The sequence below is a fragment of the Ammospiza nelsoni genome, chromosome 11, assembly GCF_027579445.1.
Source record: "Ammospiza nelsoni isolate bAmmNel1 chromosome 11, bAmmNel1.pri, whole genome shotgun sequence".
Taxonomy (NCBI): Eukaryota; Metazoa; Chordata; class Aves; order Passeriformes; family Passerellidae; genus Ammospiza; species Ammospiza nelsoni.
The window spans coordinates 18303780-18324702 of record NC_080643.1 but is presented as its reverse complement, the minus strand read 5'-3'; the positions used below and the strand labels follow the sequence as shown (position 1 = coordinate 18324702).

Sequence of the window (20923 nt, the reverse complement as noted above, 5' to 3'; positions counted from 1 at the left end):
TACTTGCTTGGACTCATTTCAAAAGCAATTGCTGCACCTGTTCATACCAAGGCACAAAGTTCTTTTATTTTTTTGCCAGAGCCCAACACTGCAAAACCTGGATTGAAATAATAACGCTATCTTTTATATTAATCCGCGTTTCTTTATTCTTTACTAATAACCTCCTTTCCAAACTGCATTTTGCCCAAAGAAATCAAAATAAAAATCTGTTTCTGCCTATTAGACAATAAGCAATTCCTTGGCTCTGCAGAAGAACAGAAATCTTTCTGTATTGCACAATATGGAGTTGGAACAACACACCCCAGGCTCCTCTGGAGCTCCATCTTCCAGGTATTAACAAGGCAAATGGGAGTCCTCAAGAATAATGCACATTATAGTTAATTCCATATCCTCTGAGTGCAATAAAATAACGGAACAAGTCGGATTTCTCCACAGAAAAATCTCAGTTCTTATCTGCACGGCACAGACTGAGTGAAGAGTTCTCCCCTGTGAGTGAGTCTAAAGCAGCAATGGAGCTGCTCCAAATATCCTGCCAGACTGCGGGGATTGTGCACACGGGGGCCTTGGCTCTGCAAAGCTGTGAAGATCCTCAGCCTCCACTGGGAGCCCGTGTTGCTTTGAAGGAAAATGGAATTTCACCAAAGGGAGAGGATTTTAACCTAAACAAACAAACAGCACACCATGGTATAAAGTTATTACAGTGAGGAGAGAAATCTTCATTGCCCTGTAGCTGCAAACATTTGTGTGCCTGGGGGGAACAGAGAAAGTGAGGGATGTGCAGAATTTATTGATTTATTGCCATTTGTCTGTGAGCCAGTGAAATGCAGCCAAACAGCCAAACCCACAGGCTCCTGTATGAGCCTGGTGACCTCCAGAGGTTCTTCCCAAATTTTCTGTGAGGTGCACCCTGAATTTGGGAGATGTTCACCACCTCTAAAGGTGGCCTAGATATCCTGGGGGCATCCAGGCCCATGGAGGCAGCTGCTGTGGATGAAGCTTTCCATCGGGGAAGGCAGAATAAATCCTCCTACCTTTTAAAATATATTTATTTATAGACCAAATAGGCTCCAAATACTGTTTCTTCCTGGTGTAAACATTGGCTGAAGTGCCTCCCACCAGCAGAGGCTGCATTCAGATATCTCCAATTTTGCACTGCCATCATTCCCATCTTCAAACCACAGGGCCTTTATGTTTGGTTACCAACACAAGTATCAAATTCTCCCAATAATCCTGAAGGGATAAAAACACATAGGGCAGAGCTGGCACGTTGCTTAAGAGGGCAAAACCTTGTCACACCTCAGCAGGGCCAATGGTATTTGAATATTTTTATAGTGTTCTGTTTCTTAAGGTTTGTTCAAGATAAGAGAACTTGTGCAAAATCCACAGCAATTTACTGCCTGCCTCAATGAGGAAGCTGAGGAAAGTTGGGTTCTCTTGAGCTGTGGAAGCACTGGTGGGTATCAAGTGGTAAAATTAATTAAGAGAGAAAAAAATTAAGAGAGAAAAAAACAACTGTGGGAGCATTATTGTTTTAAAACATTACATGGGCAATGGGAATATCTCATAGCAAATATTTATATGTAACTCAGAATGTGTTGATCAAAGATCACCATTGAATTATACTAAAGGGTGTGGCTGAATACTTCAGAAATACACACATGTTCATTTCAGTGGGATTGAGGTGTCTGTCTTCCTTAGACTCCTCAGAAAAACTAAAAAAAAAAACCCACGCTGAGTGATTAATGCCTAGTTTGGGTTAGAAATACCAAGTTTAATTAAGTTTTGGCCTAATGGTCAGCTCAGAATAGGGAGGGAAAGATGTGGATGGGGGCAGGAGAGGGGCAGGACAGGAAAGATGTGGATGGGGGCAGGAGAGGGGTAACACTGCCAAACACATCCAAAATGGCAACACCATTTATAAGACCCATGGGACTAGAGCTTTTATTAGCCAAGAAATTCCCATTTCGGGGAGTGTCCCCCACACGACAGCACTGCACCTTGTGTAAGCCAGCTCCTGAGCACCAAGCCTGTGTGTGACTCTCCCAGCATCCCGTTTGTGTTATGCAGCACATCCCCCAGTGCTTTCAGCAGCTCTCTGCAGGGCTCATCACGGGAGATGGATGACAAAGCGTCAGCTCCCAGCTCCCCCTGAAGATCTCCCCTCGCTGGGAAGGTGCCAATCTGAGCTGCCACAAGCCAAGGCACGCTCGTGTTCTATCACATGTCAGGAGCCAGCAACAACAGCCTGGAGGGTGCCTTCCCCCCCTCCTCTCCTGTAAACAAAGGAACTCTTTATTGCTGGAGTATCAGAGCTGCAGGAAAGCTGTGAATCCTGACTGCTACACGGCACACAGAACTCCTGCTCCTACAAACAAACCCTGCTGCTGGAGGCTTTTATCTGCAAGGCACCTCCGGCACCCTCACACACAATTCATTCTGGGTATTTCAGAGTGATTCCAGTGATGGAATTTCACTCTGCTTTTAAGGAAGATGCCACCACTACACAAACAAAATACAGAGCCTTGGTTTAAATTGGGTGGAGGTTATTTTGATTTCAGATGTATAATTTAATTAATTTAATTTAATTTAATTTAATAAATCTAATAAAATTTAATTTAATTAATAAATAATATATGAATATATTTTATAATAATATAATATAATATAATATAATATAATATAATATAATATAATATAATATAATATTATATTATATTATATTATATTATATTATATATAATGTTTATTATAATTTATTTATTATAAATTCATTAGTTTATTATAAATTATTTAACAATAATTTAATTTCATAACATTTAATTTAAATGTCCCAGAACTGGAAGCATTTTGTGGGAGCAGTGGTGACATTAAGTGGCTGGGACTGAATTAAAACTGCAAGGAGAATAAATGGAAGCAGCATTCTTTTGTGATTCCCATCCTCCAGAGAGAACAATGACCGATTCAGCCTTCCTGGGGAAAAATAAGGACCCTCCCACACAAAAAGTCACAGCAGCCCAGCTGCCACCCAGTCCACATTTTATGCTCCCCATCACCATCTAAAAGCACAGAACTGCATTGTCCGCTGCTGGAAGGGTACCCAGGCCAGTGGAGCTGTGGCTTTCTGCAAAGACCCCGTTTCTCTCTCTTCCAGCTGCCCAAATTCCACTCCAAGAGCTTCCTCTCATTTCCAGCGGTGTGCAAAGCCTCCATCTTGCAGGCTTTGTGTGCCACAAGCATCCCAGCTCATAACAGAGCTTAGAACAACCCCTGGCCATCAATTCATACACAAACACAGCAAATGCCTTTAAAAAATAATAAACAGACAAAGCAGTGTGATCTTAACCAGGAAAGCCAAGGGGATGTGGCAGATCCACAGGCTGGCTTCCCACAGAAACCACCCCAGAAAATCATGGGTAACACAAGCCCACAGAATGGACGGCACCCATAGAAATGTCCTTCCAGCAGCCCTTCTCTGCAGAATCCAGCCCTGATAACAGAAGGAGCTGCACACAGACATTTCTTTTGCTTTCACACACAAGGCAGGCTGCCACACGAGCGCAGTAATCTCTCCTGTCCCAGAGCTGCTTCTTAAACAACAATTCTTAGGGGTTTTTGCTCCTTGGCTGGTTTGTTTGGGGTTTTTCAGATAGCCAAAGCATTCTGCACAGTTTTGTTTTTTTTTTTTTTGCTTGTTTATGCTCCTAATCCAGAAGCAAGCATTGAGCAGACTGAGGTGTCACAAGCTGAGGTTGATCTGTGCTGCTGTTCAAACTCTTTAGCTGCAAACCCTTTACGTGCTGGGGAGGGATGGATTAAGTGCAGCAGAACTTCTTGTAATCACAAATTAGCAGACCAAGTGTAATGAAATGGTGCATGAGGGCCAAAATTGCCCAGGCTTTGGCTCCTTGGCCATTCTTCATCCCAAAGGATGCAAGAGGGAGCTTCAGGAGCTAGCAGCAAATATTTCTGCACTGCTGCTGCCAAGAGCCTCCTGTGAGCAGCCAGGGCAGGCAGGGAGGGTGGCCTTGATGGTTCCCATCTGCTTCCCACGGAGGATGACTCTGAGCTCCCTCTTTGGGGCCATTCTTGTGCAGAGTTAATGATTTCTGTGTGTTCCTGTCCCCCAGGGAAGTGCCACTGACACATCTCTGGGCACTTTCAGCAATTTTCCCCTCAGTCTGCACACCTTGGTCACCCCCAGGGAGAAACCAGACCAGAAACCTGTTCAGAAACTTGCCCACTTTTATTCTGCTTGCTTTACTCTCTGTTCATCCTCACCAGTGTGGTTTTCAGATGGAGGAAGCAGCTAATTTTGACATCAACTCAATTAATCCTCACAATAGGTTGTGGGGGTTAAAATTAAGCTATACAAGCTTTGGAGGGAGACAGAATACAAAGAATTTCAGTAAAAAAGCAGATTATTGCCCTGCCCCTCCATCTCACCTCTAACATCAGCACATCCATAAATGAAAATAATTCACCTGTGCCCACAACACACCTGGATTTTAGCCACCAGGTACTCACATATTTACCTGCCATGCCTCAGGCACCTCTCAGCAATCCTTTTTTTAAGCTCTTGAAGCAAATCCCAACACCAGCAGCTCTGTTCTTGCAATGCAATTCTGTTGAGGTTTTCTACAACTTCAAAAATAGTGGCCAAATGAAAATGTAGTGGTGTCATGACAGGCAAAACAATCTCTTGAGGGGTTTGCTCAGCAAGTGTGTGTTCCTTGAAATAAAACAGCTTTTGTGTTGCTCAGAAGACAAGGCAGCAAGTTCTTACATAAAGAACAAAAGAAACTAAATGGGGTTGCCTTTCTACCACTGTCAGTGCTGGCACAGATGTGAGCTGAACATAATAGTGTGCGTGGTTTTATTTAAAATAGACTTTAAAAAATTACCCAGAAAATTTTGGGACATATTTAAATGCCCATTTAAGCATTTTCCAGGTGCATATTTGTCTATTACCAAATCACTTTGTTAAGATATACAGGCTCCTGTAAAATAAAAGACATTCTTGGAGCATTTTCATTTGAACCTTCCCCGAGATATTACCACCATCAGTTAGCCATTTATTTTTATGTAATCTGCATAAAGACAGAAGCAGGCTCTCGTGCTGCAGCTCAATTTTCCATATGAAAAGGTATAAAGCTGTAATAAATCCCAGCAGTCACAGCTCAGCTCCCTTCTGTGGGAGGAATCACACTGAGACAAATCCAAATGTTCCACGGCCCTTCCAAATTGCTTTCTGTGGATGTCCTTGAGCACCTCCACTTCTTTATTATTTCCATCAGACCCAATTTCCACTGGGACTACCCCAGCAGTTGATCATCACTCTATAAACCTGTCAAGTGCCTTGGAGACCCCTGGCAACAGCTTTTGTAACTCCAGTGCCTCCTTGGAAACTCTTGTTGTGCAAAAGCAGAGCCGTCCTCGCGCTCAGGGGAAATTGATATCCTCAGAGAGGCTGAACGCAAATGTGGGGAGGATCTTCCCCACAGCCATGCCTGGGTTTGGGAATCACAGCCAGCCATGAAGATGGAATCCTACCATGTCTCCATGCAAAGCTGCCTCCTCTGGAAGGCTGCTGGGAGCACTTCAAAGGGAATTCTGAGGGATCAACCACTGCCAGCCCCCTTTGGTGGTGTTTGGGATCCAGCAAAACCCTCCCTGTGCTCCTTGGGGGAGGGATCAGGATGCCAGGGCCAGATTCACAAGCAGGGCAAACTCCTGTTGGTTTATTTAAGCCCTTTTGTCATCTTATCACAGGGGTTCCATACTGTTGCCTCCTCATCACAAAAGTTTCACCTTCTTGGTGTTTCTCATGGTCATCTCCTCAGAGCACTGACTCTTTCTCCTTCATAAAGCAGCCAACTGATCCAATTCCCTTCTCACCCAGCCACCCCACTCTTTTATAGCATCTTCTTCTCATTGCTTACAGCTGTGGCCTGTTAATGTCAGGTCTGTTCCTGATCTTTGATAATTGGCCCAGCTGTAGTTCCTTAGGGTTGAGATTACTTTCTACACTATCTTTATTTTCTTACATTCTATCCCCTCACAACAAACTGCTTTTTCCATCCAAAATCCAGCTCTGGGATGGAACCCGTGGCACTGGCTGTGGTTGTCACTCAAGGGCACAGCCCAGCATGGGGTCCTGTTGTGCCTCAGCCCATGGATCCAGCCTGGCCAGATCCCTCTGCAGAGCTCCCTGCCTTCTGGCAGACACACATCCCACCCAGCCTGGTGGGATCCCAGAACTGACTGAAGGTGCCCTTGATCTGTTGGCATCTCATTGCAGGGGTTCCATGCTCTTGTCTCCTTATAACAAAAGTTTCACACCTTCTTAGTGTTTCTCATGGGTAGCTCCTCAGAGCACTGACTCTTTCTCCTTCTCAAAGCAGCCACTGACCCCGGTTCCCTTCTCAACACCACTCCACTCTTTTACAGCATCTTCTCCTCACTGGTCACAGCTGTGGCCTGGTAAAGTCAGGCCTGTTCTTGATCTTTGATAATTGGCCCAGCTGTAGTTCCTTAGGGGTGAGATTACTTTCTACACTATCTTTATTTTCTTATGTTCTATCCCCCTACACTATCCAAGGTACACACTTGCCTCCCTTCCCTGCTGTTTCCCCCAGAAATATTCCTTCTTATTCCTCTCTCAACACCACAGCTGGTCATTGGGACAATTTTGTGCTCCAGCCATCAAACAGAGCTTTTGTGGTTTGGGAAAGGGGCAGAAGCCACATTTTTTCTCACATCTGCTCTCCTAAAACTTGGCCAACCACAAAGGAGTAATTTACTTTATAATCCCAATTTTAGTGCAGTGAACAGGGGGGGAATTACAGAATGCTGTGCACCACACCCCAGTGAGAGGAATAACAGATTTGTTTTTCCAAACAAGCTGTGGGTCTGGAGGTGGATAAAATCAGCACTGGGAGATAAAAGAAACAATGGGAAGGATTCCACTGATTGATGAATGGAAAAAGATATTTGCTTTTACAAATAAACTTTAGATTGCTGATAAATGAAATTAGACATTGAGAGATGAAAGAAACAATGGGGAAGAGAAATGCCTAAATTCTGTAAGAATTAAAAATGAAAAGGGAAGGGTTGTGCATTAGAGGGAAATCTCTGGTATCAGGTGTTTTGGGAAGTCTGTGCCTCTCAAGTACCTCAGAAATGGGGAAAGATAGAAGGGAAATGCAGCCAGGAAATTGGGATAAAAAGGAGGCTGCGTCCTCCAAAATTTGGAGAGACCCCAGGGGGTGCCCCATGGCCTCTCCCTTTATTGGGATAAAGTCAAAGGACTCCTCTGTTTCTTTTTGGACATAAACCACTGGTGTTTGTGGGTTAATTTTCCTGACAGCAGCAATCAGCAGTGCCTCCCAGGGCAGAGGAGTTCAGCCAAGAGAGGTCACTGAGGGCTCAGGTGGGGTCAGGGGAGCATTGGGGTGGTTTTCCATGGAAAAGCAGCACCAGGTTCCCTGCCTTTCACGTGGCTTTGGGATTTATCCCCTCAAAGTCTACTTTTTCAGAAAAATGGCAGTTGAGAAGTTATCATAGTATAAACACTGGTTTTATCAAATGTTGCACCATTTTGGTATGGGAAATTCCTGGGTGCAGAGCAGAGGCTGACAGACATCAACACCATAAAACCCCATAAAACCCCACAAAACCCCACGGGCATACAGCCAGGCTGCTGTGTGTGGTTATGGACATTTCTGCTTGGCCCCATATCTAAAGCTGAGCTTTCTTTAAGATGCTGCTTGCCCAGGACTAGCCCAGACAGCCCAAAAACAAACGAGTGACACTCAATGGCTGTGCCACTGCTGCAGGTTGGCTCAGAACGACATTGTCACCTCGTTATGGTGACAAACCACTCCCAGCTGGGTGCACAGCATGGGCCAGAGCACAATCTCCATCTGACATTCAGTCTGTTCACTTGGAGATGAGCTGGAGAGCTCCAGAACCCCAGAAATCATCTTAACCACTGCCAGGAGAGGGCAGGAGAGGGGGAGAACACATTTTCACACACACACAAATGGTGCCGGGTGTGGATTTGTGCATTTACAGGCAAAGGTGGCCAGAAATCCCAATCCTGCTGTGCACAGCAGCTGCACCTGGAGGGATGGGTCACAGGGCATGGGAAGTTTCAGTCAGGCAGAAATCTTACTGATATCTAAAGCCATGCCCTAATGTCCAAGTTCATTAATTAGTTCACCCCCTAAATCCAAAATGGATTTTGTTTCTAAAAAAGACTAAGATTTTTCACCTGCAAAATTATTACATAAACTCAGAAAACATTAAAACATTACCAAAAAAAACCCCAAAAATCCCAACTAACAAAAAAAAAACAAAAAACAAAAAACAGACCCTAATGGCTTTAATTAAACATACCAAATCCCTCTAGTGTGTTTAGGTGCTCTAATATATAACTTTTGGTACATTACAGAGCAGGTGTCCTGCTTATCAAAAGATGTCTTAAATTATATCTCAGTTTGTCCTGGCTGTACAAAACCCCAGAAATCCAGAGGAGCTGATAATGTACAATCAGGTTTTGGAATTTTTGGCAATAAAACTGGGAGCTCAGCTGGGATGTGGTGGCAGGATTTAAAGGCAAAACCAGCAGGAGAGAATAAACTGAATGGCTCTCTGAGCACCACGTTGGACATGACCTGTGCTGAAGAACAAAGTCACACAAACCTGCAAATCGTGCCCACAGGGCACAACAGCCTAGAATTTCTAAATCTGTCCTCCCAGTCACATTTCTGACACATAACACCTCAGATATTTTTAAAGTTCACCATCTCTGCCTCAAGATAAGCATCTTATTAGAGCTGCCACAGAAATTCACATTTCCTAAAGGTCCACTGCTTTTAAGGCCGATCCAGACAACACCAGGAGGTCCAAAGAGCACAAGGCAGGTGTGAAAAAATTCAGATTATTTCCCAAAACCCGCTAAAGTCCATAATTACACAATATTTCCTCTAACAAGTGGCCAAGTGCCAGCAATCCTGCTGAAAGTAAGCAAGAGTTTGTGGCATCACCCTTCCTGGAGGGGAAAACATGAAAAGGAGAGGAATTTAATTTGCTTTTCCTCATCTGCACAATCCTGCCCAGCAAGAATGGCCCCAGCTGCCTCTTGCCAAACAGAGAAAGCACTGAGGAAGTTTTGCTGGTTTTTGTTACTGAGGAGCTGGGCTAGAGGAGCAAAAATTAGAGTTTCTTTGTCATTCCAGGAGCCAGAACTTCAGGCTGCAAAATTACAGCAGAACCAATCCTGCTTTGTTCATTTTAATGCAAGAATCCCAAACTCACCTAAAAAACAGGACCGAGTGTGATCCTGCTCACAGGGAATTCCTCCAAGTTAAAACCTTCATGTTTTACCTTGCCCCAAATGAAAACCTTCAAGTTTCACTTTCCCCAAGTTAAAACCATCATCTTTTACCTTACTCCAAACAAAAACCTTCATGTTTTACTTTCCTCTAAGTTAAAACCTTCATGTTTTACTTTCCCCAAAGTTAAAACCTTCATGTTTTACCTTGCTCCAAACAAAAACCTTCATGCTTTACCTTGCCCCCAAGTTAAAACCTTCCTGCTTTAGTTTCCCCCAAATGAAAACCTTCATGTTTCACTTTCCCCCAAATTAAAACTTCAGTGTTTTACCTTCCCCCAAGTTAAAAAGTTAAACCCTTTTTTTTACCTTGCCCCAGCTTGGGGAAATGGCCCATACTGCCATAGTAATAATAATAATAATAATAATAATAATAATAATAATAATAATAATAATAATAATAATAATAATAATAGGCTGCCAATGAGTTGATGTTTCTTAATCCCCCAATTTTGCACAGCTCTATCACTAATTAGACTCGTCCTTGACAAGCTGGGACAAAAATGAACTTTTCAGTGCCACCATGAATGGATACAGAGGGGAACAGTGACACTGTCCAGGTGACAGCCACCACAAGGAACATCACACAGGTGAAAGTTCAGCTTCAGGGGTGTTTTATTGTCCCTTTAATTCAGGGCACTGCCCTGCAGCACCTCAGATCCAACTCTTCATTAACTGCAGCTCAACACCCAGGAGCTCCACAAGGAAAGGCTGTGACCCTGATCATTCTCCCCAGGAATTCCTGCTCTTCCTTCCCCCATGCCGTGGAAAATCCAGCTCTGCCCAGAGGAGGAAGCTCTCCCTTGCCCCAGCCCAGCTGATGAGCTGCTCTGCCTCGCCAGGTGGAACACCCAGCAAAGCCCAGCGCTCCCAAGGAATGCAGGGGAGCTCAAATCAATATTCAGCACAGATCCCTGCACCACAGCACTGCCATTATCTTGTGTGGCACATGCACTGTTCCCATGGCAACCAGCATCCTTCATCCTGCTCCATTATTTGGGCGGTTTGAGGCTCTCACAATCTCTGGTGCCCAAGCCACGGCTCAGAGCTGCTTTGTGCTAATCAGCCTCAAGAAGAAAAGAAGAAAATGCAGTGAAGTCTGGTTTTTCTAATCTATCAGCAGCATGGAAAGCAAGAAGTGGCATGGGAAATAGAGCTCCAGCAGCTGAGGGGAAGGGACTCTTATGTAACCTCCTTCATTAGGCGAGACTAACGTGCTGCAAATCCACCCCAGCCTTTCATTGCCACACATTGAACAGCCTGCCCGGGCAGGATCTTCACCAGGAGCAGCTTTGTAATAGGTGTTAGGAAATCAAATCTCCCTGCACATCTATTGTAATATTAGTGCCTCTCTAATTGATATCACACAGGTCTTTATTTTGAAAAAGGGCTCAGCTTGTAAGCACCAGCAGCATGGTCCAGGAAAATAATTTGATTTTGACCTTTTTATGATGTCTGCTATTAGAGTTTTAAAGGGCTATTATCAAAATCTATAATCTTTATAGTATAATCTATATTTGCTTGATATAAACTGTCCCTAGATACCTTAAGTAAGCCTCATCAATAACACCATTTCATTTCTTTTTTTTTTTTTTTGGGGGGGGGGCATTTAAGCATTTCCACATCAAAGCATTACAGCAACATCATTATGCTCTGCACAGCTTAATACAAAGTTCCCCTTAGTCACCAACCAGGGAATTTCAGGCAGAAAATAAATAACCTCATTTATTAAAGAGACCCTTGAAAAATCATCCCTAAGTTGCCAGCCTGGGGTTTATCCCTGGGAAATACACATGGGTCAGTAGGAACACACACAAATGCTTTGAAGTTGGAGGATTTGAAGGCTCCTAAAAAGAGATGCTGAAATAAATAAATAAATAATTAAATAAATAAGGCACTAAGCCAGAAAATGTCCTTACAAGTGACAAAGGAGCCTGACAGGCTGCTGAATTAAGCTGAGCTTAAATGTGCTCAGCACCTGTTGGGAGGAGCAGCGATTCTCTGAGTGCCCTGAGCAGCATCTCTGACAGCCACATTCCCTGTCAGGGCAGCTCTGGGGTCTTCTGGAGGTGAGCAGGGTCAAAGCCAAGGTCAGCCATGCCCACTGGGGATGGAGGGAAGCAGCTGTGCCCCTCTCAGCACCCTATCCCTCCCCAGAGCATCCAGGCAGCACCAAAGCCCCATTTCCTGGTGTCTCATGGTTCAAACAGTGCAGGAGCAGGGCTGGCTGAGGTGGGAGCCACTCTCCTTTCCTCCCCAGCCCCACAACAAGCATTCCAGCCCAGCAGAGTGCAGGAGGGTCCAGGCAGGCCCTGCTGCCCCAGGCTGGAGAGCTGACATTGTGCTCCACACACGATTTCAAACAGAAACAGCAAACACGGAAAGGTTCTGCAGAAAAGAAGCCCCAAAAAAGCCCTTTTACCGCTGGCTCATGAATGTGTCAAGCACTGAGGGGAAGAAAGAGCAACACGAGAGGTCTGTGCTGCTGCCAGGGGTCGTGGCTTGTGGGAACCCAGAACATCCCTCTGGCTGTCCAGGATGGCCAAGACCCTGCCAGGGGGCTCAGAGACCCCGGCACAGAGCCCAGAACACCTGTGGGTTTGATTCTGACCCATGGAACAAATTAACAACCTTAGATGAAGATCAGCGAGTTTAGGTAGAATAATAGTGAAGTTAGCATGGGGTGGAAAAGTGGATTTTGGGGTTTCTGGAATGGGAGCTCAGGAGGCAAGATGGAGGGAACTGGGCGTGTCCAGCCTTTCTCCTTCTTCTTGGCCTCCATCTTCTGCTGTGATGTTGGCACTTTTAGATTGGTTTAGAGTAGAAGCTCACTGTCTGACATAGGTGACAGGTATTGGGAAGTTATTGTAAACATTGTATATGTAGTTTTTAGTATACAGACATAACACCACCCCAGGGGCAGGCAGAGTGCCTGGAACTGTCCTGCTGGACGAACCTCAGCAGGACAGGAGAAAGAATTTTATAGATAAGAAACAATAAACAACCCTGAGACCGAGAAATGAAGAGCTCCGACTCATTCTTCAAGAGCTCAGGCTGGGAAAAGAGACTTTCTGACTTTTCTTGGGGTCACTCTGACAAGCAAAAGATCCCAACAGCGTCTGGGTGCAGGGCACAGCCCCAGAGCCTGGTGCCCTGCTGGTGCCCCCAGCCCAGGCTCACCCACTGCTCCCAGCCCTGTGCAGCTGCTGACCCAGCTCAGGGCAGCAGAGAAAGCCCTGATCCCCATGCAGGGATGAGATTTCAGTGGTTTCACACTCCTGCTCCTCAGCCCTGGCACAGATTTGGAATTCTGCTCGTGTTCGACAGCCAGCAGAATCAATGGAATTAAATCCAGCCCATTTGTACCATTTAAGCCCACAGAGAAGCTTAACATATTTAATCATATAACTTCCTTCCATTCAATAATTTGCCAGAGGAAAAGGCATGGAATTTTCCATCCACGCTTTCCCTTTTGGAACATGCATCACAAGTGTGTACAGCTCCATTTTTCCTGCTGGTGTGATGGAGAAACTCTGTTGGTGACCCAGGAATGCTCAAACTTCTCTCCCTTTCTGTGTGCTCCAACCCAGGGCTGGCTGTTTCCTTCCATGCTCTGTGTCACCCTCCTGTAGGTGACCAGCAAGTGATGCTAAAATGGGAATAAAATGGGATTGGGAGGTGAAGGAAGCAGCACATGCAGCTGAGGAAGATGACATTGTGTTACCCTGAAGCCCATCTGCCAATTCAGAGAGGATCCAGCAGACAAGAGCAGCAGGATCCTTGAGGAATGATCTCTTTTTTTCAGAGATGTTCAAACCCCTTTCAAATAATCCCAGTTAATTTTAATTTCGGAAGGTTAGATAGTCCTCAGAATTTTCTCTAATTGCATATTCCTCAGAATAGACTCCTCTGCTTGCTCTGTAATCAAATCATAATTAAAGCATCTGTGTCGTTTTATCCATCCCTTCCTGCTATTTGTAACATTTACAGAAGGCAACAAAGATGCGGAATGCAAAATTTCCAGCGCCGAGGCTGGGCAGCAGCAGTGCCATGATGGGGATTTGTGCTGCTGTGAGTGCCTGAGCATCTCCTCAGGCTTTCCTTGGCCTTTCCAAACAGCCCAGGAGGAGAAGGGCACCAAACAGTGCCCCCCTTGTTGTGGCCACCACTGGAGGCCGTGTTTCATTCCTGGGACCCTTGTTTTTAACCAGCTGTACAGGAGGCTGTGTTTCATTCCTGGGATTTTTGTTTTTAACCAGCTGCCTCCTTCCATCTGGGCACACTGGCCTGGGGCAGGCAGAGGGGCTGGAATCAAGGGAGGTGTTACACAGCAATATCACCTTGGCAGAAATGAGGATTTTCTCTCTGGGCAGCTGTTAGATGAGTCTCCACTCACCCAGGAAGAAAATGAGTCTCCAGATGAGTCTCCACTGCTTTCCAGGCAGGAAAAAAATCCCAGACCAAAGCAACCAACAGTAAAGTGGCTCCCTGGGCTTTATCAGAAAACTCAGAGTAACTCATTTGTCACTGTCACATTTTCTGAGAGATCCCTTCACTGGGTTTTCTTCTCCTGAGAAGCTGAGAAGCCTCAGAAAAGAATGAAAACAATAATTATCTCATTTGCTTCTCCTGTGTTTGCTGCTTTGGAATGTGGGCTGGAGATTGTTTACCAAAAGGTGAATGTTTGATTGGTTTCATTTGAATTGTTTTTATTTAATGACCAATCACAGCCAGCTGTGTTGGACTCTCTGAGTCAGTCACAAGTTTTATTGTCATTCTTGTTAAACCTTCTGTCTGTACCCTTCTCTTTCTTTAGTATAGTTTTAGCATAGCATAATATAATGTAATATAATGTATTATAAATAATAAATATAATATAATATAATATAATATAATATAATATAATATAATATAATATAATATAATATAATATAATATAATATAATATAATATAATATAATATAATATAATATAATATAATATAATATAATATATCAGCCTTCTGAGAACATGGAGTCAGATTCCTCATCTCTTGCCTCATTCTGGGGACCTCAGAAACTCAGCACTAATTGGATTATTGGAGGCACCCTTTGTCTCCCAGAGCATCACAGAAGTCATATTTCACATTAGAAGTGTTTCCATAAACTTTTCACCCACTGCTGTGGAGTGATGAGCAAACCTCTCTGGAGAAAGAGTTTGCAGTTTGGGTTTTGTCTGCTTTATTTCAGAAAGACAGAGGGGAAAGAATCAGAATTCCTTGCACAAGCAGAGTTCAGGCTCAGACAGGGATAATTTCCTTTGGAATTTGTAGTTTGTATTAAAAGGAATGCATTGATTGGTAAATGAAAGCATCTATTTTTCAAAAGAAAAATTTTTGATGTATTTATGCACCACTAACATGGCTTTTTCTTCCATCCTAGATTTTAGTCCTGTTACACAATTTGGTAACACTACAGAATGAACCTCAGCTGCGTAGGCAGCACTTGATAAACTCCTGATTACAACTGGTATAAAAAGTACTGATTTCTCACTGAATGTTTTTCATTGCAGCATCATTCTAGTGAAACATTCAAATAATTGTCATTTTGCACGGAAAAGATCCAGTTTACACAAAGGTTACTCTAAGCACTTCAGACTGAAATCAGTACTGAGTTTGCTCTCAACATCACTGTCCTTCTGAAATATAACTTGTAGACAAAGATCAAAACTGGAAAAAAAAAAATTCCATCTTAACAATTCACTGTAGGAATAATTTTTAGATAATTTCTATTTTTGGACAACAAATCCTTTCAGAACCCACTTTGAACTGAAAAGAAATTTTGGAAAAATTAATACCTCAGTTTCCTTAACTTAAGTCTTAAATAGAATTTTCATAGCTACTGGGTAATGTTAGATATAATATCTGGGGTGATTTTATTAATTTCAGGGGGTGTTTTATGTCATTGGGATTGCTGCAGATCATTCGGATGGGATTGCAGCAGATCATTGGAACGGGATTGTTGCAGATTTTTGGGATTGCTGCAGATTATTGGGATTGTTGCAGATCATTGGAATGGGATTAGTGCAGATCACTAGGATTGTTGCAGATCATTGGGATTGCTGCAGATTCCTGGGATTATTAATTATTTTACTTCCTAGTTTACAAGGGAGAATTCTTGTCCATGTTCTGTCACTTTCCTCCATCAATAAACATCCAGCTGCAGATGAATTCACTTATCACACTACACATCTCAAATATCCAGCTGCCAGCCTTGCCCTTAGAAAAGGCCCACACAGGTGAAGCTGTTATTGATATTATTTTCCCCTTAAAGATCTACATTTGAAAAGCAGAAAGGTAAATCAAATAATCCAGCTGGTGCCTGGTTCCATCCTCACACAGAGCTGAGGACAGGAGCAGAAGTTGGGGCTGAAACGCTGCCTCTCCTCACCCTGACAGCCACAGGGCAGGAACCAGGGGGACAAAACATCTCAGCCGGGTTCTGAAGCACATTGATTGTGGTTTAAAAACCTAAAGGCTGAATTTCTCATTGCTATTGGCACAAGCAGACACTCAGCTGCCTGGTCTGAGCTCTGCAGGAGCTGAGCCCGTGTGTGAGAGCTCTGTCCCCCTCTGTCACCGGCTCAGAGAGCTCAGGGATGCTGCAGCATCACCCCTGCCCTGCCAGCTCAGGGCAGGCTCTGCTTTATGTAACCAAATGTGGCAGCACATCCAAAGCACAACCATGCAAATGTCACAGCTGACCCTCCAACGTGCACTTGCGAGGCACAGATTTATCCCCAAGTCCAAACTCATTTCTCGTCTCCAACGTTCAAGGCAGGCATGAGTTAGAAGAGATCATGGTAAGTAGAAAATCCTAAGATAACTTGAAAAGAAATTGTCACCAAGGATTCTCTTCAGAGATAATATTGTTTTTCCAAATCACTTGTTCGTAGTTGAGTCATCCCAGAGAGAATCTAAAGCTTGTGGAAATTTGTCACTGCGTGTAGTACGAGGAGTGCAGAACTCTTGCAGATTATTTAGAAATTTCCCTTTTGCATCTGGAGCTTGGATTGCACTTAGAGGGTGAAAAGATTCAAACGCACAGCCAAAAACATCTTCCCCCACCGCCCTCCCACTCGTTCCCCCTCCTCATGTTCAATTACTACTGTGTTAGACTTAACAGTGCCACCAACACTGCAGCTCTGGAGCAGCAATAAAATCAGCAATCAGTGCCTTCAGTAAATACATTAACACCAACTCATCCACGCCAACAAATCATTGTTTACTTCTGAAATATGTTTTAGCAGCCCACGGTATTCATCAATCAAGTGAGGCTGGGCTCTGAATGTTCTTAGAGAGGCTCAGATTTTCACTTTACCAACAGAACCACAAAACAAATGGAAATTGCTTTCCTTTCTCCCTTTCTCCAAGGAAGGTTTGCATACCTGAAATATAACACTGCCCTGTCTGGAATCTGTCAAACTCGCTGTCTGTAGAGAAATTCATTATCACAAAGCTACTGAGGAGGAAAACACCTGAAGTTCACACAGATGATGCTCATGTGGACACACACAATGCAAACCAGCTATGACAACCAGCAGTCCCTGCTGATCATCAGCAAATGACACCATTTGTGCCTTTAACCTCAGAAGGAACTAAAGCCATCAATTCTGCACACGTTCCATACACTCTAAAGATTTAAAACTCACTTACAAGGAGTTCCCTACGATGGCAGTGTTGCTGTTACAATCCTTCAAACTTACCAATTATGCTGCCTAATTAGAGAGAGAAATAAATTCTGAGCTGTCTTCAGAACCGTTCAGTACCGTTCTTAACATGGCAATTCCTGGCAGATTTCATGCATTTACCATTAGAATTGCAATTTATTTTGGCAGCTGAAACAGCTCCTGTTTTCTCTGTGCCCCCTGCAGCACCTCCAGCACTCCGACTCACACACATTACGTGACTTGATCCTCTTTGAAACCCGAGCCACTTTCACACCTGCACACAAATGTACTAAGTCCAGAGTTTTAAATCGCTGCCCTCCACATCCAGAACTCCACATTTGAAACACAAGCTGCCAAGTTCCTCAGCTTTTGAAAGGACCAGGAGGAGCCACTGTCCCTTTAATGTTCCACCTCGTCTCCAAAAGAAACGTCTTTTTACTAGAGCTCAGTGTGATTCATTGGAATTTGCCAGGCAGGTCAGGAAATCCCCTGAAGCAGAGGAAGAATATTAAAGAGATGGGACATGTATATCAAATCTCATTACTGTTCTCTTCTGAGAATCAATCAGGTGAAAGGATGTGATGATGTCATTATGACATCATTGACTTTGGGATTAGCAATTCAGAGCTACTTAGCAACCAAAGCTGTCCAATACAGAAGTAAGAGATCCAGTGGAAGATGTTATCATCTGACCCACTTACTGCAAGATAAATATTTGTCAATGTTGGTTTCGAGACTTTGTCAGAGATGCGAAAACTTACGAACAGCCTTGTTTCAAGTGCAGAATATTTGAAATAAAACGTTCCCCCTGAACCTTTTCCATTTATATCCAAGCGTATTCTTTACCCCATAACAGCTCATACCCATGTTCCCTCTCAGTCATCTTCTTCCTCACCTTGCCATAAATCTAAACCCCAAAAATGCACAAAGAAAAACCTTCTGCTAAACAGATTACTGTTATTTTAAGAACTACAAGCTCTATTAGAAACTCAAACCTCGTATAGTCAAGGGAGACTAATATAATTGCATCAAAATGCAAGCTTGGAAAGCGTGCTTATTTCATTAAAGTAAGCTGAAAAGATCCAGTTGATGAACTCCGGTGGTATCCGTCAGAAATTCCAACCAAAATAAAAAGGAAAAAGCTTTGTGCATGAAGAAAGAATTGGTCACGCTACTTCTGTGGCTATTTCTGGGACCTGAAGGGGTTTGATGCCCGGAATCTATGGCTGACCTGATTTTCTTTAAAGTTCACTCGTCTCCGTTGAAAATACAGTTCTAAAGCAACCGAGCGAAGCTCTCCAATGCCCTGAAATTCAAACTAAAGCTTTAAACCCATTCCCAACAAGCCAGAAGCGGAGCGCTGGGCTGACACTTGGTGTTCCCGCAGCCACGGGCGAGCGGAGCACCGCGACGCGTTCGGGGAGCAAACGAAAGAAAATCAACCACTCCGCCTTCTGCAAAGAACTTTTATTATCGGGGCGAGGCCGCTCCAGCTCTCCACGGCTCCGAGAGCCCCGCGGTGCCGGGAGCGCCCGCGGAGCCCGCACGGAGCGCGCAGGGAGCGGCGGAGGCTCCGCGGAGCGCGGCACGGCTCGGGGAGCCCCGGAGAGCCGGCTCGGAACCTCCCCGAGCTCCGGCAACAGGCGGCAGCTCCCGGCCATCGCCGCTCCCCGCGGGGCTCCGCCGCCCTGCGAGGAGCTGCCGGCTCAGCCTCCATCCCCCGGGGGCTGCCGCGTCCCCCTCTGAGCCCCGGCAGCATCCCACAGCATCCTTAGCATCGCTGCATCCCGCAGCATCCCTTCATCACTTAGCATCCCTTCATCCCTTAGCATCGCTGCATCCCGCAGCATCCCTGCATCCCGCAGCATCCCTTCATCCCGCAGCATCCCTGCATCCCGCAGCATCCCGGGCGCGTTTCCCCCGCGGGGCTCGGGCTCGGGGTCCTGCTGGAGCCCGCGGTCACAGCGCACAGCCTACCTGCCGAGGAGGAGGAGCAGGAGCAGGAGGAGGAAGAGGAGCTGGAGGTGCCGCTGCCGCCGCTGCCGCCGCCGCCCGTCCCGAGCCACCGGCGCTGCCCTCCCCGAGCGATATTAATGTTCATTTAAAGCTCGGCGCCCGCCGCTCCGCCGCGCCCTCCCTGCTCGGGCTGGGGGCCGGGCCCGCACCGCCCCTGCCCGCCCCCGGACCGCCCCTCGGCACCGGCTGGTCCCCCCGGGGCTGACAAACCCCCCTCGGCACCGGCTGGTCCCCTCGGGGCTGATGGATCCCCCTTCATCAGATCCCCCCTTCATCAGATGTCCCTCAGGGCTGCTGGATCCTTTCGGGGCCGGCGGGTCCCCTCGGGGCTGCCAGACCCTCCTCGGGCCTGACGGATTCCCTTGGGGCCAGCAGATGCCTCTCGGGGCTGGCAGACCCCGCTCGGGACCGACAGGTCCCCTCAGGGCTGATGGATCCCACCCCCGGGAGTGGCAAATGCTCCTCGGGGCTGATGGATGCCCTCGGGGCCAGGAGATGCCCCTCAGGGCTGCTGAAGCTTTTCTAGGCTGGCGGGTCCCCTCGGGGCTGATGGATCCCCCTCAGCACCAGCGGGTCCCCCCGGGAGTTGCAGGTTCTCCTCTGGGCTGATGGATGCCCTTGGGGCCTATGGATGCCCCTCAGGGCTGCTGGATCCTTTCTGGGCCAGCGAGTGCCCTCAGGGCTGATGGATCCCCCTCGGCACCAGCGAGTCCCCCCAAGGCTGATGGATCCCTCTGTGGTCTGGCGGGGCCCCCCGGGTGTGGCAGATGCTCAGTGGGGCTGATGGATGCTCTCGGGCCCAGCAGATGCCCCTCAGCGCTGCTGGATCCTTTCTGGGCCACTGGGTCCCCTCGGGGCTGCCAGACTCCCCTCGGCACCGACAGGTCCCCTCAGGGCTGGCGGGTCCCCCCCAGGAGTGGTAGATGCCCCTCAGGGCTGATGGATCCTTTCTGGACCGGCAGGTCCCCTCCGAGCTGATGGATCCCTCTCGGGGCTGGCAGGTCCCCCCGGGGCTGATGGATCCCCCTTGGCACCGATGGGTCCCCCCAGGGCTGATGGATCCCCCTCCGGGCTGGCGGGTCCCCTCGGGGCTGATAGATCCTTTCTGGGCCAGCAGGTCCCCTCAGGGCTGATGGATTGATGGATCCCCCTCCGGGCTGGCAGGTCCCCTCGGGAGTGGCAGATGCCCCTCAGGGCCTATGGATGCCCTTGGGGCCATCAGATGCCCTTCAGGGCTGCTGGATCCTTTCTGGGCCAGTGCATCCCCTCAGGGCTGATGGGTCCCCCTCGGTACCGACAGGTCCCCTCATGGCTGATGGATGCCCTTGGGGTTAGCAGATGCCCCTCATGGCTGCTGGATCATTCTGGGCCAGCAGGTCCCCTTGGGGCTGATGGATCCCCCTTGGGAGTGGCAGATGTCCCTCAGGGCTGATGGATGCCCTTGGGGCCTATGGATGCCCTTGGGGGCAGCAGACGCCCCTCAGGGCTGCTGGATGCTTTCTGGGCCAGCGAGTCCCCTCAGGGCTGATGGATCCCCCTCAGGGTTGATGGATCCCCCTCGGCACCAGCGAGTCCCCTCAAGGCTGATGGATCCCCCTCCAGTCTGGCGGGGTCCCCCAGGAGTGGCAGATGCTCAGTGGGGCTGATGGATGCCCTTGGGGCCAGCAGATGCCCCTCAGGGCTGCTGGATCCTTCAGGGTCCCCTCAGGGCTGCTGGATCCTTTCAAGGCTGTGGGGCTGGTGTCAGGCTAACCCCCTGTCACAGGGCCTGGTGACACCTGTGACCAGCTCACCCCATTTTCCCCC

At 46.7% G+C, this 20923-nt stretch overlaps 1 protein-coding gene across 1 annotated transcript in view; it reads right to left on the bottom strand.

Moving 5' to 3' along the window:
* The window catches only part of SLC6A1 (solute carrier family 6 member 1), a 73831-nt gene extending 54622 nt beyond the window's left edge, over positions 1–19209 (bottom strand). The window contains exon 1 of the mRNA XM_059480004.1: positions 19079–19209. The gene's annotated coding sequence lies outside the window, so the exon portion shown is untranslated. The remainder of the gene's footprint in view (positions 1–19078) is intronic.
* Positions 19210–20923: the final 1714 nt, after the last annotated feature.